The 22,771-nt window shown below is 47.3% G+C and overlaps 1 long non-coding RNA gene across 2 annotated transcripts; it reads right to left on the reverse strand.

Annotated features, from left to right (window-relative positions):
* Positions 1 to 1,528: 1,528 nt before the first annotated feature.
* LOC123123946 (uncharacterized) lies at positions 1,529 to 5,731 on the reverse strand. 2 transcript variants are annotated; one of them, XR_006460899.1, is made up of 4 exons: positions 5,598 to 5,731; positions 3,121 to 3,257; positions 2,205 to 2,343; positions 1,529 to 2,100 (listed from the first exon to the last, which is right to left on the reverse strand). It is a non-coding gene; the product is annotated as an uncharacterized lncRNA (long non-coding RNA). The 2 variants fall into 2 exon arrangements; XR_006460898.1 differs by having other exon boundaries at positions 3,121 to 5,731.
* Positions 5,732 to 22,771: the final 17,040 nt, after the last annotated feature.

Below are 22,771 nucleotides of genomic sequence, written 5' to 3' on the forward strand. Positions count from 1 at the left end.
ATGAGGGGAGACTGACTGGAAAAGGCACGCTAGGAGGGGACTCATTAATATGTAGGGACGGGCATTCTTGGTCTCAAGCACACTACACAGTTCTACAGAACTCTACCTTGGTGACCCCGTATGTCGATGAACACAAGAACATTCTGCGCTCCAAACACCCAGAGCAGTGTGACGACTGGATTACATGTAAACACATCAGGACTTTCGGCAGTTGGTTGCAAACACGTCTCAGGGGTGACAACACTGTTTCTGATGAGCTGTAGTCGTTGGCCAGGGGACCATCTTCGACTGTATTGACTTACAAAGGGTACAAGATAAATGAGAATACATTTTACACGATCGCCCAAGATCAAAAGAGCACCAACCAAAAGAGTGGTGTCCGCTTTGATGCAGCAACCAAGAGGGGAAATGACACATAATATGGTTACATAGTGGACATATGGGAACTTGACTACGGACATGATTTGAAGGTCCCTTTGTTTCAGTGCAAATGGGTCAATCTGTCAGGAGGCGAGGTACAGGTAGACCCAAAGTATGAAATGACAATAGTGGATCTGAAAAATCTTGGGTACACAAATGAACCATTCGTCCTAGCCAGTGATGTGGCACAGGTTTTCTATGTGAAGGACATGTCTACCAAACCGAGAAAAAGAAATGAAAAGAAAACGAATACATCATACGATGAGCCAAAGCGCCACATAGTTCTTTCAGGAAAAAGAGACATCGCGGGATTAGAGGGCACGACAGACATGTCCAAAGATTATGAAAAGCTTCATGAAATTCCTCCCTTCAAAGTCAAGGCTGACCCAAGCACCCTATTAAACGATGAAGATTATCCATGATTACGGCGCAATAAGCAAAGGACACAAGCGAAGAAAAAGTGAAGACTTTCTCTCCACAACTATTATAATGATGCCTTTGATCTAGAATATCATTGCAGTTACATGTGAAGAAATGAAATGCCTTTTGTAACTGATGAGTTTCCATATGAAACTCTGATACTTCGGAAGAGATTGTCCGTTTTGTACACGAAGTGCATCTATTTTTTGCCGTAACCCTCTCAACTTTTTAGCACATGCTATGTGGGTGAAATGATGATATCATGCCAACTTTCAACCTTTTCAAAGTTCATTTGTAGTGCTTTTCAATTTCAGGGTCATATAGCTCAAAAAAAATCAGTAAATGCATGGAAAATAACAAATGAAGTCAGAAAGGGTTGAAAATTGATGATGTGGCTTTGAATGGTGCATTTTGAAAACACAAAAATTCTAGAGTTCAAATAAGTTCAAAAAAATGAAATCCATTTGTAACAGATGAGTTTTCGTCCGAAACCCTGATACTTCGAAAGAGATTGTCCATTTTGTACACGAAGTGCATCCAGTTTTTACCGTAACCCTCTCAACTTTTTAGCACATGCTATGTGGGTAAAATTATGATACCATGCCATCCAATATACTGAGATATTCAATGTAATAAGTTCTTATATTATGGAATGGAGGGAGTAAGTAGCAAGTTGTCTATGTGTGAAGGAGCTTGTAGATAATTTGAAGAAAGAATTCCCATTAAAACAGTTTATACAGGATGTGTATAGTTCAAATACTATAATACAAGAAACATTGCTGCCTCTTACATATGTAAGTACGGAACAGAATTTGACAATTGTCAAAGATCTCTTACTGGAAGAAATAAAATTACGATGTACTCCCTCCGTTCCAAAATAGATGACCCAACTTTATACTAACTTTGTACTAAAGTTAGTACAAAGTTGAGTCATCTATTTTCGAACGGAGGAAGTACCAACCAGCAAGTGAGCCTCTTATACACCATTCACCTTTAAACTAACTGAACCGCCACCTAATAATAAGCATTCTATCTATGTGTGAAGCATTCTCACTAACACAGTTTATACAGGATGTGCATAGTGCAAATACTATAATACAAGAGACTTGCATGATGCCATGGTAAAAGAGAAGCAGTATTCCCATTGCTGGCCCGAGAATCAGCGGCGACGATGACGCCTTTGTCGAAGATGAAGGAGAGTGTGGTCGTCCTCTTCTTGTTGTTCACCATCTCCTCGGTCGCCTTCTAGAACCCATCAAACTGCCGCCACGAAACAACAACAGGGTGCGCAAATGGATCAGAGGCCGGTGCCGGTGCATCGCAGCACGAGGAAAGGGGGTCGAGGGAGGGGGAGGCTCACACACGTTGTTGAAGGGGGGAACTCGAGGGCGAGCTGGTCGGCGGTGCCGGCAGAGAAGAGGCTGCTGAAGTTGTCGCTGCCGGCCGCGGCGGCACCGAAGTGGTTCTTGAGGGCGAAGAGTGTCAGGCTCCAGCTACCTGAACCTGAAGAAGTGTCGATTTTCAGTTAATTGGCGTGCATCTGCCAATGCTTCGTGGGATCAAACGGCTGTCATCGCTCGGTCAAAACCTCACCCGAAGGCCGAGATCTACCTTACAGTTTCTAACGAATGCTTCGTGGGATCAAACGGCTGTCATCGCTCGGTCAAAACCTCACCCGAAGGCCGAGATCTACCTTACAGTTTCTAACCAATGCTTCGTGGGATCAAACGGCTGTCATCGCTCGGTCAAAACCTCACTCGAAGGCCGAGATCTACCTTACAGTTTCTAATCATTGGTAAGACAAATCTTTCAACGACTGAATGAAGATAATCATTCAGTACACATATTTAGTAGACAATCTTTCAACCAATGAATGAAGATAAGAAAGAGAGCTTGTCACTAGTACTTGTTATCATTGCAGGAATGCTAAAGGCATGCTAGTACTTGTCAATCTTGGGCTCGCGGGATACGACTACTGCAATGGTGCAGACGCGCATTGCAAGGGTGGTAGCGCCAGACCATGGCTAGGGTTTCATCGCAGTGCTTTTGCGAGAAGATAGATAAAGCGGATGTGTCTTGCATCTTGTACCAGTACTTAAAAAAGCATCAACCTTGTACACGGATCCCAAATTTTACCTTGTATACCGGGTGAACTGATGGAAATGGAGAAATAATCCAGGGGGATAACAATTGCAAAACCTCGTAATTAGGTTCTTGACCAGTTAGCACAATATGAAAACATGAAGATATGAGGTATGGCAGGTCACGGAAACTAATTACCTGGCTAGCAGCCGTTGTAGATTGAAAAATTCCTTGAACCAAAATACGAGAACCAGCCACAATATTGGCCTGAATCATTTGACCAGAACCTTGCTGAACACCAATTAGCTTTGTTTCATGCAGAACTCATCATCAACCTCGCATTATTGTAGAAAAGAACTGAGCAGAGTCTACTGGTTGTTCCAAGTCATGAATAGGAACTCGATGTGCACAAATAACAAGGAGTTGGAGAATGTGCAGTGCAACAGGAAAATAATGGATATATTTCTATGAACTGGAGAACACCCACATGACTGCCTGTAGTTGGTCTTCTCCCCTAATCTAACAGTCGACCAGCATGTGCGAGTAAAGACTGCCTTTCTTCCCCGTTGGCGATTCGAACAGCAGGCAGCGATTGGGCTAGGATTTCCATCGGTGTGGAGAAAAGGGGCGGGGTAGGGAGAAACCTCGGGGTGGAGGACCTACGATCCGGTGGCGGCGACGGACCTAGAATCCGCCCAAGGTTGAGGTCAGTAGGACTACTCGGGAGGGATGGGTCCGCCCGCCTATCCCCCCGCGCCGGATCCCCTCGCCGATCCCCTCGTGGAGCCACAGTTGGAGCGCGTCCACTAGATCCCCTCGTGGCGCCTTGGCTGGATTAGTTCCTCCGCTGACTGCGCCATGAGTATGGTGGCGGCGCCGCCTGTGTCGTGGGTGAAAGAAGGAGGATAGATGGGGCTGCGAATCGAACGAGTGGGACGAGAGGTGATGGTGGAACGGGAGGAAACGAACGATCACCGGGAATGGGCTGGCCTACGGCCCAGTTAACCACAGGGCGCCGTTTCGGCCTGTGGAGTAGCTGCCCATAGGACAGTAGGCCCAGTATTTACCACATGCAGGTCAGATCGCTTGACACGAAGATCCAACGACCAGAAACATCCTGATCATGAAGACGGACGGCTGAAAACCCAAATCACTGTGAGGGCTCGCTTTAGGTGCGGTTATACTGTCCTTAATTAAGGCCCCAGCGAACTCAACGATATCGACAGTACCCATGTCGCATGAATCAATATAGTACTTGTTTAGCTGGTTCGTTCACATGAGGCAACAGAAAGGATTAGTTCCAACAACAACACGTAATTATTGTTTGATGCAACAATGCTGCACACCAAGCTAACAGATCCTGGATTTCAACGCGTCTTTGGAAAGGGTTAGCCCATGGTTGATTAAGGCCCCAGCGACTCGTTAACATGTAGATTAACCATGTTGCATCATCAATATAAAGCAGGTTTTGCTTTCTTAGTTAGTCAGTTCAGATGAGTTCTATTTTTGAAAGGAAAGAGGCAAGCGGAGAAGGCTATGGATAAAAAGTGGTCAGCACAGACAGTGCAAGCAAACTTATCAAAACCCGGTGAGTGAATGCATGTGCCTATGAGCTTGTACGAAAATCCAGGGCTTATGAGTGGAATCAAAGCCTATTCAGAAGCTTACTGAATTTACCTTGCTTTAAGTCCTATGACCACCTATCAGCCCGACTTTACTAGTTGAAGGCTATGGATAAAAAGTGGTACAGCACAGACAGTGCAAACAAACTTATCAAAACCCGGTGAGTGAATGCATATGCCTATGAGCTTACGAAAAGCCAGGGCTTGTGAGTGAATCAAAGCATATTCAGAAGCTTATTGAATTTTCCTTGCATTAAGTCTTATGACAGATTTAGATATTATCTGCCTGCCGCTATTGAATTGACGATATGGGACAACTAAATCATATCCTACAGACAGCGCCTACTAGCTAGTTACTGAAGTTACTGTCTCCCTAACGGTTTGAATGTGTTTGTTTTATGGATCTGCTTCCTTCAAAGAAGAACTAATGAAAATATAGGGACTCCACTTCGCTTGTGCTTGCTAGGCAACAGAAGTGATTAGTTCTTTTCATAATTATAACGACCAGTCCCTAAATTGTGTGGGTCATGAAACAGAGCAATTTTTGACCACCGACCTAAGTGACTGCTTTGCACAAGATTTCTGGCAGCCAATTAATCAAACACATACAGATCCAGGATTCCAAGACATTTCCTACAGTAAACTTATGTGATATTACAATTAGGAGATTGATTACTTCATAATTTGGAAGGGATTCGAGAGCAGAGGAGCCACCAACTTATCTTGCCTTAGAATGGGTTAGTGCGTGGCTGATTAAGCAGCAGTAATAACTTGGTTAATAAAAAAGATTGGAGAAGCTAGAACATGTAGACTCACGGAGTGCAAGTGGGGAAATGAAATCTGCCTTGTGAGAGAGAACCAGGTGCGTGAGAATGAGATTCTACTCATAGAAGGAGAAATCTACTACTACATGATTCAGAAATCTACCAAACCTAACGGATCGGGCATTGTTCATAAAATAAAAAAAAACAGATCTGGCATTCTTTGTAGTAAGTAAAAGAATGTGTGAGATTCTACCCTACCCAGCTATGCGTAGAAGAAAGTGCATCTCACCTGCTGATGTGGGAAGGGGAAGGCGGCTGTGGATTTTGTTAAGGTTTCTTCTAGGGTTCGTTGAGGGGAGGAGAGAGAGAGAGAGAGGTTGGCTATGGCGACTGGCGACTCTGTATGGGAAGGAAGGGGGACACTGGAGAGGGCGAGCGACTCTGTATGTGCGGCCCCTTTGGCTTTGGCGCGCGTGGGCACAATTTTTCGCGCGCTTTCTCTTACCGCTCCCGCGCGTGCCGGCGAGCTCTGTTGGGCCTTGAAATGTTTTTTTCCCTATATTTATAACTGGGCTTGTTTTAGCCTTTCATGTTTGTTTTCTGGAACGAAGATAGCCCTAAACCGTGGGGCACGCCTATTCCTCGCGTTACGCGAGACGAGGGCGAACCCTCGCGTCTCAGATGGGCCGGCCCAGCCGCGCGGGAGCCCGCGGCCTGTTCTTTTTTCCCTGTTTTTTTGTTGTTGTTTTTTGCTTTATTTTTGTACTATTTCTTTATAATTTGAAATATTCGTTATATATATATATATATATATATATGACAAAAAACACTTTTCAAAACACATTTCACAATGTGTTGAACAAGTATTGGGAAAAAAGTTGAACAAGTATTTAAAAATGTGAATAAGTATTAAAAATATTGAACAAGTATTTGGAAAAATGTTGAATGAGTAATAAAAAATGTTGAACGAGTATTTAAAAAGAAATTGAACAAGTATTTGAAAAAAAATTGAACGAGTATTTGAAAAATATTGAATAAGTATTTAAAAAATGTTGAAAAAGAAATGTTGAACAAGTATATGAATAACTATTTAAAAATATTGAACGAGTATTTAAAAAATGTTGAACAAGTATTTTAAAAATTATAATTATTAAAACATTGAAAAAGTATGTGAAAATTGTTGAATAAGTGTTCGAACAAAGCTGAACGTGTATACAAGAAATGTTGATCACTTATTAACAAAATGTTTTGACATATACGAAATGTAGAGTGAAAATGAAAACAAACATAAGAAAAAACAAAAAATGGAGAAGAAAAAGGGAAATCAAACCAAAAAATGGAGAAGAAAAAAGAAAAAATGGAGAATAATAATAAAACCAAATAATAAACAAAGAAAACCCTGTCAAAAAAGAAAAAGAAAAAGTGCTAGCGTCATTTCATTACGTTTACGTTTACATTACCTCTGACGAACCAAAACAACCTCTCGATGGGGTTTCTTAAGCACGAATAGATATGACGCACACATGAGATCCTCGAGTGAAAATTGGGTGCACGGGTGTGTATTTTGAGCGCCAGAGTCACGCGCGTCGATTCCGGCGGCCCCTAAATGAGGATTCCCTTTCCCGATTCTAGCAGCCTCGCCTCTACCCCAACCCCTTCGTCGGCGTAGACGGCAACGCCGCATCAGCAAAATCACCCCGCCCTCCATTCCGAGATGAAATTAGAGAGCTAAGGCGCGAGACTGACCTTGTCTATGGGAGATGTAGCAATTAGCCGCCTCCCTCGCGCCATCGGCAGCCCCCTTCCGTCTCGAGCCGCTCGGTCTTTTTTTTGAAGGAAACTATCGTCGCTTTATTTAAAACACAAAGTTTGGAATGTCATCCGATATTACATCAAGAACGAAGTCCGGGGGAGCCCTCAACCAAACCTTACAGAGTTCATCTCCAACTCCTACTCTAGCAAATTTATGCGCAACGATATTGGCAGAACGCCGGACCCAAGAGACTTTGAAACTCGCAAATGAGTGCAACATCCTTTTAATGTCCTCCACCCAAGGCCCAGCAACACCCAGGCTTCTCACCGGTTGATTAAGCATCTTGACCACACTCTGGCAATCGAGCTCGACATGAACACGTTCCGCATTGATCTCCTGAGCCACCTCCAATGCCCTTTTGCACGCCAAAATTTCCACAGCTTCCGGGTCAACTATATTGGGGAAATGATGGCATAACCCGGCCCTAAAGGCACCGTTGTGATCTCTCAAAACAGCGCCCCCTCCACCTTTATCACCATGCCTCGATGTTGCACCATCCGAATTCAGTTTGAGCCATCCCTCCTAGGTGGCCGCCACTTCTGTTCTGTTTTTGGCACTGCTGGCTGCTGCGACACCGCATGCACCGCCCTCCACTCCTTCACGTGATCTGCAACAGCAGCTAATATTTCATGTGGAGAAGCGATGCGCTTCCCATCTCTTGCCTCATTACGAGCCAACCACAATCCGTATATAGCCTGGATCATCACTTCCCTGTCATCTCCGTTTGCACCTGAGAACCAATCCAGTAGCCAGCTTGCTAGGGCACTCTGGGAGCCTACTTGGCACGGTGGGATCGCCACCGTAGCTCCCATCTCCGAGTGTAGAAGCCGCCAAAACTGAACTGAATGTTGGCACGCCCAAAATCTGTGATATGTTGTTTCCTCTCTTCCGCATGCTACACAAAAAACTCCTAGTTTAATCCGTCGACGGTGAAGTTCTGATCCCACTGCTAAACCATTCTTAATGAGACGCCACATATGTATTTTAGCCTTGGCTGGCGCTTGTGAAGCCCAAAGCGCCATGAAGCCACGATGCTTGGTGACCGAGCTTGATGCCTCCGGCTGTCCGGATTATGCACGCAGCATGGCCATCTTCAGGTGATATGCGGATTTGACTGTGAAGCTCCCATCCTTTGTAAAATTCCATGCTAGGTAGTCATCCCGACCCGGACCACCCACTGCAATTTGCTGGATGTCATGGACATCATCCGGCGCGAACATAGTTCTTAGTCGTCCTTCATTCCAGCTAGTGCCACCGGGGTTAAGGAGATGAGTTACTCGCGTGACTCCCGGCATATAAACTTGTCCCAGCGGTTTCATACTGTTACTCCGCGGAATCCAGTTGTCATGGTGGATAGGCACCTGAGACCCGTCCCCAATTCTCCAAACCAGCCCCTCTCGCAGCAAATCACGCCCGTGCAGTATACTTCGAAATGTGTATGAAGCCTTGGCAGGACAGGTTGCTGTCAAGATAGTGTCCTCACTGAAATAACGAGCCTTGAGGACCCTGGCGCATAGAGAGGAAGGGCATTGCAGCACCCTCCAGGCCTGTTTTGCCAACAAAGCTTGATTGAATGCTTCCTGATCCCTAAACCCCATCCCACCGTCTCGTTTCGCTGCACACATTTTTTGCCATGAAATCCAATGTACTTTCCTCTCGCCGTTCGCTGCGCCCCACCAGAATTTAGAAGAAATAGAAGTCAGTTTCCCGCACGTCTTCTTTGTGAGACGGAAGCAGCTCATGGTGAAAGTCGGTACTGATTGCAGGCCCGATTTGACTAGCACATCCCTGGCAGCCTTGGATAAGCCCTGTCCCTTCCAACCACCAACTTTTCCTTTCGAACTCTCGGTCAGGTACTTGAAAGTACCGTCCTTGGATCGCCCAACCAGTGTTGGAAGACCCAAATATCTCTCGCTTAGAGCTTCAGATTGGACACCCAAAACAGATTTTAACTCCACTTTTGTGTCTTGTTGACACCCCCTTCCGAAGAAAATAGATGACTTCTGCATATTAACCCGCTGTCCCGATGCAACCTCATAATGTGTTAGGATATCTTTGAGCGTTTGCATGTTCTGTGTTGTGCCCTCAAGGAATACGATGCTGTCATCGGCGAATAGAAGATGTGTAATATGGGGGCCAGTGCTCCCAAATTTCACTCCTGTAATCATATTTTCGCTTTGTGCCTTCTTCAGTAGAGCAGAGAAACCCTCCACGCAGAAGAGAAACAGATAGGGCGATAGAGGATCGCCTTGCCTTAATCCTCTTGAAGGGAGAAAACACCTTAAGCAGTCCCCATTGAGCTTCACCCGAAAGCTCGCGGTCGTTACACACCTCATGATCATTGCAATCCAGCCCGGTGCGAAACCAAATCTTCTTAACATCTGCTCCAAAAAAACCCACTCAACTCTATCGTATGCTTTCATCATATCTAACTTTACAGCACACAACACCTTTCTCCTTTTCCTTGTTCTTATCGCATGAACACACTCATATGCCACCAATACATTGTCCGTTATCAGTCGCCCCGGTACAAAAGCACTCTGCTCCTCAGAAATAAGAATGGGTAGGATGCGCTTCAAACGATTAGCCAAGACTTTTGTAGCAATCTTGTGTAAGACATTACAGAGGCTTATAGGCCGAAATTGGGTGAGTAACTCTGGCGCACTGACCTTCGGGATCATAACAATTACCGTGGCATTAAAAGCATCAGGGGCTGCTACCCCACTCAAAAAATCTCTCACCGCTCTACAAACATCTCCCCTTACCAACGACCAGTGTCGTTGATAGAACAAAGCGGGAAGACCATCGGGTCCCGGAGCCTTCGTCGGACCCATTTGAAACAGCGCCACCTCTATTTCCTCATCACTTATCATAGATACAAGAGCTGCATTCATGTCATCAGTGACCACGCTCTCAATATTTTGTAATAAAGTGTTGGCTCTAGTTGATCCTTCGGAAGTAAAAAGATTTTCATAAAAAGCTGCAGCCATCTGTCTCATCTCATCGTTTACCAAGCATCTCGTACCATCCTCCCGCCTTAGTGCCTTGATTGTATTCTTACGCTTGCGGTGGGAGGCTCTGTTTTGAAAATACCTAGTGTTTTGGTCTCCCGCACGCAGCCAATCCACTCTTGAGCGCTGCCTATACATGATTTCCTCCCTTGCATAGACCTCTCGCAGCTCCTCTTCTAGCTCACGAACCTCCATGTAACAAGCAGTACCCAGCGCCCTCTTCTTCGCATCAAGGAGCTGCGCTTTCAGCTTGGCAATTTTCCTCCGAACAGATCCAAAAACTTCCATTGCCCATCGCTGCATCGAGCCCGTCACCTGTCCCAGCCGCTGCCAGGTCGCGGACAGCCCCTGTTCGCCTGTACCAGCCGCCTCCCACGCTTCGGCGAGCATTTCCTCATATTTTTCATGTCTTGTCCAAGCTTCCTCAAAGTGGAACTGTCTTGTGCCCCGTTTATTAGTGCGAGGAGCCGTCTCCAGCGCCCTAACAACTAGAGCTTGATGGTCAGATTCCTCTGTAAGTACATGTTCAACACTTGTTTCCGGAAATAACTCCAAGAAGCCATCATTGCATGTTGCACGGTCCAGCCGCACCTGTATGTTTGCGTCGCCATCCCGCTTGTTGTCCCACGTGTAGGGATACCCCGAGAAACCCAAGTCCGCTAGCCCACACTCTGCCAAACTATCTCGGAATACCTCCATCTGTAAAAAACTCCTTGGATTACCACCACTTTGATCAGTTTGGAAAAGCGCTTCATTGTAGTCCCCCACGCAAATCCATGGAAGATTATCTTGAGCCCGTAGATATCGTAGAGCGTCCCAAGATTTCTTGCGTAGCTCTGTTTTGGGTTCCCCATAGAATCCAGTGATCCTAAAGGTTTTCCCCTCGAAGGCCACCTCCGTGTCCAGAAAATATTGGCACCACGGACGCACTGTGACTTGAACATGATCTCTCCACCACATAGCTAATCCACCACTCTGCCCAAAACTATCCACTGCCACTCCGTTTCGGAACCCCAAACTCCACTTAAGCTTCTCCATCGCCCTGCCTTTCTTTTTTGTCTCGCATAAGAATACCACCGCTGGGTTGTAGGACCGTATCAGGTCTCTCAGTTCGCCAACCGTCGAGTCCAACCCCAGTCCTCGACAGTTCCAGGCCAAGATATTCATGGCGTCCGGCGGCCCCCTACCTCGGGGTCCGCTGATGTATTGTTGGTCTCTGAGATACGGTCAAACACAGTAGACGTTTTCCGTCTCGTGTCGCGAATGAACGCATCATGTGAAGTTAGCTTATCCGGATCATTCTTTGCCACCCAGTATTGCCTCGGCCCCCTCTTGCGTCCCATCTGTTCATACCGCTGCGAGCTCCGCTCATAATAAACTTCTCTATATTCTTGCCTCGGCTTGCGTACAAAATGACCCTTTGTCCTTGTCCTGCTATTGTCGCCATTTGGGCTATACCTTGATGGCTCCCCTAGGCCTCCATCACCTTGATGCTGCAAACCCCCCTGCCTGTAGTTCCTTTCCTCATTTTTTAATCTGCTTGCATGTGCCTGTCGTTGGGTCTCCTGGAGCTTGTTTCTTAAATCCTTCTCTTTCTTCTTTTCTAAGCCTTGCCTAAGATCAAATTCTCCCTCTGCAGCAAAACGTGATCCACCTTTTAACGGGCTATCCACTGCTCCTTTGTCCAGCTTTAAACCACCACCAGTGCGCTGGTCAGCTGACATGGAAAACTCATCCTGCAAATTACGTTTTGCTGGAACATCTCTTCCCTTGCTTGGTCTAAACCGGTCGCTGTCGCCGGTTCGACCCGTTCCCCTACTGTTATTGCTGCTGTGTGAGGGCCCAAGAGATCCCTCCTTTTCATTGCCCTTTCTCCCCGGGGATGCCCTGAGCCATCCTCCCCACTGAGCCGCCGACTCCAACGGCGGATCGCATACTCCCCCTGCATGCACTAGACGCCCACAGTCAAAACAAAAATGAGGAATCTTCTCATAATGAAAATCGAACCACGTTCCGGTCTTGTCATCCCTCGAGTTCTTAAGATAAAAACCTCTGACCAATGGCTCAAACACAGAAACTCTTGCTCGGACTCTCAAATTATTCCCTCGAGCCACCCCATCTTTATCACAGTCCACCTTCACTATCGACCCCAGCCAATTGCCTAGTGCTTTCCCAAATTTCTCAGTCCTCTTGTCAGGCGGCAGGTCGTCCACACGAACCCATACGTCCACCGAATCAAAAACCATCTCCGATGGCCTCTTGTTTCCCTCATACTCCTTGAGGATGAGCACACTAAAATCATACTGCCACGGGCCATTGTTCATAGCGTGCTTCCAGTCACCCTCACTCCCAAAGTGCACCTCAAACACGTTGGATCCCAGGTCTCTGAACCGTGCTTCCCTATGCAGACCCCACGCCCTCGTCATTGTCCTCTCCAGAGCACTCCTGATCATCGGCCTAGTCGAACACACTTTCCCCACTGCCGACCACCTCGAGTTCTTCGGAGTCACCTCCTCTGGATCGTCAAAAACCAATCCCTCCGCTTCTTTATCCAACAGAACCATACCTCCCATCCTCGCTGAGAGACTCGACGTTGGATCCGGGGTTTTACTTTCCGTCGGGGATTTTGAGGATCCCCTGCTTTCCGTATCGCCCCCCTTGCGCAGCGGTGTTGCCATCGCCGCCCCCCCAACATCTGTAGCAGTCTTTCCTTTTTTGTCCGCCGCACCCAACGCTGTCGTCGAGGGCGTGGTTTTTATCTGGCTTGTGGATCCCGCCGCCACAGATGCCGGGTTCAGCGGCGAAGGCGTCTTCTTCTCGCGCGCCGTCTCCCCCGCCCTGGCGGGCGAGGAGTTCTGCCGCTGCAGAGTAGCCGCCGCCGTCATCTCTGATGCTCTCGGCTGCAAAACCTTCGTCGATCTCTCAGATGCTTTCTCCGCCATTAGCTCCGCCCCTGACGGAAGAGAAACCAGCGCCGGTCAGGTTCTAGGGCAACGCCGTCGCTACCCCAGCCCCCACCGCAATCTCTCTCACCCCCGCAGCGAAACCCTAACCCCAGCACTCGAGCGCGATCGCCATGCAATCGCCTCTTGTCGCCTTAGGGTTTCCTACGTGGTGGACCCGGAGTTGTCTCGAGCCGCTCGGTCAATTGCTAGTGCTGGCTGTCACCAGTACGCACTTCAATCTTGCCCGGCCCTAGGTGTTGGCTTTTTTCAGTTATCATACACATGATCACACGACAACTCGCCTCAATGTATACAAACTTGTACTAGCACTCGATATCTCGCCGACGCTATCACAGGCGCCGAGACCAGAACACACGCTTACGAATGCAGCAATTCGAAATTAGCAAGAGGCATGTATCATGCCTTGTGATCTGTTTATTGCTTTTCTCGTTTTATCACTTTAACGTACCTTAGAGTCACGTATTGTATGTTAGGTTTGACGTACAGTACGCATGAGTCATGAAGCATTTCATGTTGGATCTGTTCTCAAGGGATGTCGAATGAACTAATTAAGTTAGGGCCACTTCAGTAATATGTACCGTCTATTATGTGTGGACAAACTTTTGTTAGTGTAAACCTGTGCACCACTATGGATTGATTTTACGTTCCTCATAGATTTTATGTTCCACTTACATTTTTTTCCGAAACGGAGGCAAAAGATTTGCCTCATCTATTAAAGTAGAGGAGAATATAGTTTTGTAGAGTTACACAAGGCCAAAGTACGGCATGACAATTACTCGCGCGATACAATTTTTCCTAATTGTTTAGCCCCTGCAGTAACCCATAGGTTGGCCTCATCTATAATAAGCTTGAGAAGGATTGGCGGCAGCGTCTCTTTGTGGCGGAAGGCTCTAGCGTTCCTCTCGTTCCAAATTGTCCAGCATACGAGCATGGTAAGGGAGGCCATGGCTCGACGATCCGGGATGCTCGAATTGGTGCGCTTGTCCCACCAAGAGAGGAGGGAATCCTCAAGGTGCCAGTCAGAAGGGTCCAGATGCGCAAGCCCATACTTGTCAATGAGCATCCGCCAAAGCCTCAAGGTGAAGCGGCATTTAGTGAATAGGTGGATGCCCGACTCCTGCACCTGCTTACAGAGTTGTCCCAGCCACGTCGCTCTAGCCTGTCGGCGGTCCAAATCTGATCTTGTAAGGCCAGCCAAGAGAAGAATTTGACCTTTGGGGGCGCCCCCATTTTCCAGACCATGGAGTCCATGGAGGAAAGAATCAAACCCAGAAATTCTGCCTTGTATGCAGTGGACGCCGAATATGAGCCATCCGAAGAGTGCTTCCAAATGATGTCATCCTCCGAGTGGATGTCGAGGTGTATGTCGTGGATGAGCATCCAGAGGGTGAAAAATTCCCGCACATGCTGGCCAGTGATGGTGATGTCTCGTCTGATCGTAAGCATCCAAGCATTCTCTGTAATAGCCTCTCGCACCTTCCAGTTCTTTCTCCTCGAGGCCTCAAAGACGAGAGGTGCAATGTCCTTTGGCTTGCGGCCAAGCAGCCAGGGGGAGTCCCAAAAAGGCGTTTTGGCCCCATTGCCCACGATGATGGAAGTGGAGGCGTAGAAAAAATCACGGTCCTCCTCGGTGCAAGGGTTGCCCAGGCCGACCCAGAGGTTGGACAGCTCTTTCCATTCAAACCAAAGCCATCTGAGCCTCAAAGCACGAGCAAGTTTGTCGGTGTTAAGAACACCCAAACCCCCATAGCTGGTGGGGCGGCAGACCATGTCCCAGTTGACTTTACATTTGGCACCGGTGGTCTTGTCAGAGCCGGACCAAAGAAAAGCTCGCTCAATCTTGTTGAGGTTGTCAAGGGAACCCTGAGGGACAATGAGTGATGTGATGGAGTACACAGCCTGAGAGGTGATGACAGAGCGAACAAGGGCCGTGCGCCCAATGGTGGTGATGTTCTGCCCATCCCAGGTGACCAATTTTCCAGCTGCCTTGTCCTGGAGGTATTGGAAGTCAACTTTCTTCAGTCTCCAAACCGAGAGCCGGAGGCCCAAGTATTTGATAGGGAAAAACGCCCTGGTCGCCGGGATGCTGCTGAGAATGCTCACAAGATCAAGGTTGGCGCATCGAATGGGAACGACAGAGCTTTTGTGGAAGTTGGTGCAAAGGCCTGTGACGTCTCCAAAGCCTTTTAAGATGGTTGCAAGGTTGTCAATATCACTCTTAATTGGCGCCATGAACACGGCAGTGTCATCCACATAGAGGGAGGTTCTGACCATTGCACCTCGGCCATGAATCTTATGAATGATTCCCTTGCGCGTAGCCAAGTCGAGGATCTTGTGCAACGGGTCAATTGCGAGCACGTAGAGCAGAGGCGAGATGGGGTCTCCTTGGCGAAAACCACGTCCATGCCTGATGGGGGGGCCAGGCAGGCCGTTGAGGAGGAAGCGCGAGGACGAGGAGGAAAGCAATGCCGCAATCCAATTTCTGAATTTACCAGGGAACCCCATGCGTTGCATGAGATCCAAGACATACTCCCATCGAACTGAGCCAAAAGCCTTTTGGATGTTTCATGTTCCAAATTTTAGGTTCCATGCAAGTAACGTAAATTCGCATGAGCCCACAACTTTCCGTGTGCGAGCCATCCCGTAGTTAGTGGATCTTGGCTGGCGACCCAAAGTTATTTTTATTTTTTACTTTCGAGGATATTGGGACATTTTTTTAGGGTGTGGCCAGCCCCCTGTATAATATTTGCCTCCACCACCATATCATCGTGTGCTTACGTAGATGGTCGTGTTAGTCCAGGGATGGTCGTGTTAGTCCAGGAGCGGAAATGTACTCTGCGTTATCGTTGAGAATTTCGCTCCTCCAATGCTTGTACCTATCGAATCCAATCCCCTAGTATCAAGGGACACAACAAATAATGCATGAAATAGGGTCGAATAAGGTGCTAAGACTTAACAAAGTCTCAATCAGGTGATATAGTATATTAAAAGAAAAAGAAAAAATTGAAAGATTTTTTTTGTACGAATCTTCATACAAAATCGAAGGAATATAGCATCGACTGAGACATAACGAAGTCTCGGTCGACTAAGACTTAGCAAAACAGTTTTCACTAATCAAATCAAATACCTAAAACCCGAGCCTCACTCATATTCCCACCAGAGGGGGTATCATTTTTCCATTCTGCCATTAGAGCATCTCCAACAGACGCGCCGCGCGCAAAAAACCGTTTTGCAGCGCACAGATTGCCTGTTTTAGCGCGGCGCGGTGCGCTTGCTCCAGCAACCACTGCATATTTTAGCGGGCGCGAGCCGCTCCAGCAGGTGTGCTAAACTGCAGCGCGCGTGAGCAGCCGGCGCTTGCCGTATGTTGATGAGTTTTGGATATGATGATGTTTGAAACATGAAAACAAAGACATAAACCCAAACAAGTTCATGAGATAAAAGTTCAAATTCATGCCCACAACATCATCTAAACCAATTCGAAGTTCATGACAAAGTTCACACAAACAAATGGCACATCTCAACAATCATGCCTCATCCTCGTCTTCGTCCTCCTCTTCCTCCGATTCTTCTTCCTCATTCGAAGACGATTCTTCCTCCTCCTCTTCATTTTGAAGCGCCACATCGTCATCGGGAGCTCGGAAGGTGTTGGCAAGATCGTCAACGGAAGGTGTGTGATGAGGCACACCGGAAGACATTCCGCCCGGAGGTGCTCCCATGCCTCCCATGGTAGCTCTGAAGCCACCCATGCCTCCCATGGCCTCCACAGTAGCTCCGAAGCCACCCATGCCACTCATGCCGCCCATGGTAGCTCCGAAGCCACCAATGCCACCGCCTCCCGTGCCGCCAATGCCACCGCCTCCCAAGCCGCCCATGCCACTGCCACCCATGCCGCCCATGCCAGCGTGAATCATGGCTCTTTTTTGGATCAAGATTTCTTCACGGGCAAGATTGACGTACTCCTTTTGCGCCTCATTGAGGGTAGATGTGTCCATGAAGAACAAGTACTTCTCCCACTCCAACAACCTAGCTCGCTCCTCCATATGGCCATCTTCCTCTCCTCCAATGCCACCTTCCTATCCTCGGCCGCCAACCTCCTCTCCTCGGCCGCGACATCTTGGTTCCTTGCCATCTTCCTCACGTCGTTGGCTTTCTTTCTTGCCTTCACAATAGCTTCTATAGCATTTTTGAGCTCGTCATCTCCTTTTCTCTTCTACTTTTTTTTGCGTCTTTCTTGCATCCATCCGGTCTTTTTGACTTCGAGTATGAAACCGAGTTTGGTGTAGGGCTTCTCTTGCCGTCATCACTTGATGCCTCCTCCTCATCATCATCCAAATTAATAGTTCGCTTGCGTTTGTTGCTCTCATCAATATCATCAATATCATCACGCTTCTTCCATTTCTCATCATCCTTTAATGCTTCATAGCAATGAGGCAAGGTAAATGGTCTCCCTTTCCTGATCTTCCCTTTCTTGCTCTTCTTCTCCTCTCCTTTTCGACAAGTTTTGTGCAATATTGAGCTACATAAAAAAACACAAGTTAGCACTACAAACACCAAGAAGAAGCATGATGAACAAGGAAGAAATGGCACATACCCTATCTATATCATTAGTGCCACTTGGGTTCAACTTGTCAACCGCCTTAAGTGCGGCCGCCCACCTTTGACAATCTTGGTTGATTGTCGACCACCGGGAGCGAAGAGATCGGTCTGAGCAGTCAATTGCACTTTTGTTGTGTAGATCAAAGTGCTCCTTCATCCGGTTCCAATATGCATCTCTACTTTGATCACCTCCAACGGAGGGATCCCTCGACACTTGCAACCAAGTATTGCATAGCAAGATGTCTTCATCATTGGTGTAGTTGCCTCCTCTTCCTTTCGATGCGTCGACGGTGCCCTCACCATCCTCGTCCACCTCGAACTCATGGTCATCGAAATGCATGTCATTGGTTTGAGACCAATGAGAATTGTTGGAGCCAACACCCATAGTCGACATATATGCCTCATCGTTGAAACTACAAGTATATACAACGAAGCAAATAATAAGCTATCTATATGTATGCATTCAAAAAACAAAAAAAAAGTTGGCGAAATTTTATACCTTGGGGGCATTTCATTGAACACCTTGTGCGTGTCGGCCGCCGGCTCAACAAGTGAGCTCGCCGGCGCTGCAGTCGCCGCCGCGTCCATCGCACGCCCCGCAAGCTTCTTCCTCGACGGCCTAGAGGAGCCGTCCGCCGCCTTGTTCTTCTTCGTGGACACCTTGCCATTCTTCATCCGCGCCTCATTTGGGAGCTTCAAGAGGGGGGCACGTGGCTTCACGGTGGGCGCCGGCGCGATGCCACCCGCGGCCGATGTCGTCCGTGGCGGCATGAAAAGGCCGTGCGTGATACCGGTGCTTGGAGGAGCACCGGCGGAGGCGAAGCCAAAGCTCCCCGCGCTAGGGTTTGCGGCGGCTGCGGCGGAGGGGTCGCGGGTGTAGGAAGGGGTGAGGAGGGTGCCGGTGCGGCCGTCCATCGGGTCAACTCGCTGCCGGCGGCGCGGGCGGGGCGAAAGTGGAGCGGCGGAGAGAGTGCGGCGCACGGAAGCGGGTGCACCAAATAAACAGCGCGTGATGGCGATTCGGACTGCGCGCTGAACACTTTATGCCGCGCGCGTGGTTATTGCGCCTGCGCTGGAGCTAGTTTACCGATTGCACGCGCACTAAAAACCACTAATTTACGGCGCGGCGCTTATATAGCGCGGCTGTTGGAGACGCTCTTATTAGTTAACCAACTAGAAAGTAGCATGGCCCCGGTGGTTCGCCCGATTAACCTTGGAGCGAATGGAATTGGTCTCGCCCACCCACTTTGCCGCATTCACACTTGCACTTACTGTAGCGCTGCTGGATCTTCTACATACATTGTGCATCATCTCCGTACGATGCAATTCCTGAATTGCCATCAGCTGTTGCGCCATCTTCACCGCGTACCGCGCTGCTATTAGCTCCCACTCCAACACATTGCACATGGCCGCGTTAATCCGAGTGCGCATGTTGTAATTCCAGCTATCTTTTTTTTTTGCAGAAATTTCAGCTATCGATTGGTAATTCCTAGTGTCTTCTATGCCTATACCTATACATATACCCCTAATATCCAGATATACAAATTCCGCAAAAAAGAAAAATCCAGATATACAACAAACAGTGCATGAAGTGGGATTGAACAATTCTAAGAAATAAATAACATGGCTATTCATCTTTTGCCCAGGCAAGCCTTCCCTCTTATAAGAGAATTCGATGGCATCAATTCACTGGTCCCCCTGATAGATCAATAGTTCATGATTCCATGATTACGAGTTTTGTCCTTGGATAGATAGGAGGTTGTAGAGATTTGGACAAGCGATGTAATTACTTAACTTTTCTTTTTGAAAAGGCGAAAGTTTCCTGGTCTTTCAACCCGTGCATCATCAAGACAATGCACCTAGCCAACTCTTGTATTTAATGTATTAGTATGAAGATCATGGAAAATAAAGCCCAATATTGTGTACTTTTTTAGCAATATTCTAATTCCTCGGCTGTCCAGTTTTTACCTTTCTTTTGATGGATCATCTGTAGAGTAAAAGACTATAAATGGAGATCAATGGGGGCGCTAGTTGGCTGTGTGGGTGGATGATATTGGACTTACCCCAAAACTAAAACAAATGATATTGGATCAATGGGGGCGCTAGTTGGCTGTGCGGGTGTACTCATGCCAGTTTGGCACTCCTCGTGTAGTACAATTGGCATGTATGTTGACAAGGTGTCAGAGACATGAAACGTAGATAAGAATACAAGGTACCATATAAAATATCATAAAATAAATGAGAAAACAAATAGACAATAAACATAAAGTAATATAAAATTAAGCAACAAAATAATTGATGCTAATGTCGCAAAAATAGACAGGTGTGGAAGGTGCCAAATACCAAACCTGGTTCCGCAACCAGACGATACTTTCGCGAAATATAATGCAGGAACAAGGTTTTCAATATTCTTAGGGTTTGTTCGGGTAATGCCTTCTCCAAGAGGATTGGGGAGGAATTTGACTTACATGGGATTCAACCCCTCACAGTCCCCTTCAAACCAAATGCAACCGAACAGGGTCTTAGCAGGGAAAAAACATCTCACAAAATAAACTCTTGATCACAATGTAACAAAGAGATTCTTTAAGGCAGTGATGCACCAACTCGGCATTTTTGGGTAGGAAGGGGAAGGACTGAAGGAGCCCTCCGTCTCATGTGCACCTTGCATAGCACAACCAAGCACGGGTAGAAAAAGAGGCTTCCATACGCCCCCATTAGTCCCCAAAACAATCAAACCGCGACCAAAGGGGTCTTTAGTCGTGGTTCGGGAGGAGACCCGCGACCAACTATCTGGGCCCAGCGCGCTCGGTCGACAGCTGGCGGACGGGAGGGGCTTTAGTCCCGGTTGGCCTGGCCAACCGCGACTAAAGGTCCCCGAAGGCCTTTAGTTGCGGTTGGCCAGGCCAACCGGGACTAAAGGCCCATCCCTATATATAGGACTCAGCTCACTTCACTTCACTCAGCTCACTTCACAATTTTCAGAAGGGGTGGTGGGTTTGCTTTTGGTTCCTCCTATGCACACAAGGTGTTTGATGAAATGCCCGAGAGCCTGAAACAAACATGATATGAAGTGTCCGAGCCACACTTGAGCTTTCTCATTTATTTTTCCTCCGCGATCGCGGTTAGCAACTTGAACCTTTCATGTGTCATTGATAAAATATGCATGTGTGTAGTTCATTGTTTAATTTGTATTATTTCTAGCTAGTTAGTTTAACAAATGCATGATGGTTAATTATATACTTTATATAATAATAATGCAGATGAATCGGCAATGGATGTACGGTCCCCGAGTCTCCGGCGAGTTCACTACGGGTTTGAAAGATTTCCTCGTAGTGGCAAATGCGAACAAGCAGCAAGGTTTTATTATTTGTCCATGTGCTGTCTGTAAGAATCAGAAGGGTTACTCCTCCTCAAGAGACGTTCACATGCACCTGCTTCGGCACGGTTTCATGCCAAGCTATAATTGTTGGACCAAGCATGGAGAAAGAGGGGTTAGAATGGAAGAAGATGAAGAAGGGGATGATATCGATGACAACTATCATGATCATTTCGGTGATACTTTCATGGAGGATGATGCTGAAGGTGGGGAAGGGTTAGGTGAAGGTGAAGAAGAGGCACATGATGAGCCCGCTGATGATCTTGGTCAGACCATTGCTGATGCACGGAGACGCTGCGAAACTGACAAGGAGAGGGAGAATTTGGATCGCATGTTAGAGGATCACAAAAAGTCGTTGTATCCAGGATGCGATAATAGTCTGAAAAAGCTGGGCTGCACACTGGATTTGCTAAAATGGAAGGCACAGGAAGGTGTAGGTGACTCATCATTTGAAAATTTGCTGAAAATGTTGAAGAATATGTTTCCGAAGAATAACGAGTTGCCCGCCAGTACGTACGAAGCAAAGAAGGTTGTCTGCCCTCTAGGTTTAGAGGTTCTGAAGATAGATGCATGCATTAACGACTGCATCCTCTACCGCGGCGAATACGAGAATTTGAATGAATGCCCTGTATGCACTGCATTGCGTTATAAGATCAGAGGCGATGACCCTGGTGACGATGTTGAGGGCGAGAAACCCAGGAAGAGGGTTCCCGCCAAGGTGATGTGGTATGCTCCTATAATACCACGGTTGAAACGTCTGTTCATGAACAAAAAGCATGCCAAGTCGTTGCGATGGCACAAAGAGGACCGTAAGTCCGACGGGGAGTTGAGACACCCCGCTGATGGAACACAATGGAGAAAGATCGACAGAGTGTTCAAAGATTTTGCAGCTGACGCAAGGAACATAAGATTTGGTCTAAGTACTGATGGCATGAATCCTTTTGGCGAGCAGAGCTCCAGCCATAGCACCTGGCCCGTGACTCTATGCATCTACAACCTTCCTCCTTGGTTGTGCATGAAGCGGAAGTTCATTATGATGCCAATTCTCATCCAAGGCCCTAAGCAACCCGGCAACGACATCGATGTGTACCTAAGGCCATTAGTTGAAGAACTTTTACAGTTGTGGGCCAGAGCTGGTGTACGTGTCTGGGATGAGCACAAAGGAGAGGAATTTGACCTACGAGCGTTGCTTTTTGTAACCATCAACGATTGGCCTGCTCTCAGTAACCTTTCGGGACAGACAAATAAGGGATACAATGCATGCACGCACTGCTTACATCAGACTGAAAGTGTACGTTTGGTTAATTGTAAGAAGAACGTGTACCTGGGTCATCGTCGATTTCTTCCCCGAAATCATAACGTAACAAAGAAAGGCAAGCATTTCAACGGCAAGGCAGATCACCGGCCGAAGCCTGCGGAACGTACTGGTGCTGAGATATTTGATATGGTCAAGGATTTGAAAGTCATCTTTGGAAAGGGTCCTGGCGGACAATCAGTTCCGCGGGGAGTTGACGGGCACGCACCCATGTGGAAGAAGAAATCTATATTTTGGGAGCTAGAATATTGGAAAGTCCTAGATGTCCGCTCTGCAATCGACGTGATGCATGTTACGAAGAATATTTGCGTGAACCTGCTAAGCTTCTTGGGCGTGTATGGGAAGACAAATGATACAAAGGAAGCACGGCAAGGCGATGAAAA

The sequence above is a fragment of the Triticum aestivum genome, chromosome 5D (genome assembly GCF_018294505.1).
Source record: "Triticum aestivum cultivar Chinese Spring chromosome 5D, IWGSC CS RefSeq v2.1, whole genome shotgun sequence".
Classification (NCBI taxonomy): domain Eukaryota; kingdom Viridiplantae; phylum Streptophyta; class Magnoliopsida; order Poales; family Poaceae; genus Triticum; species Triticum aestivum.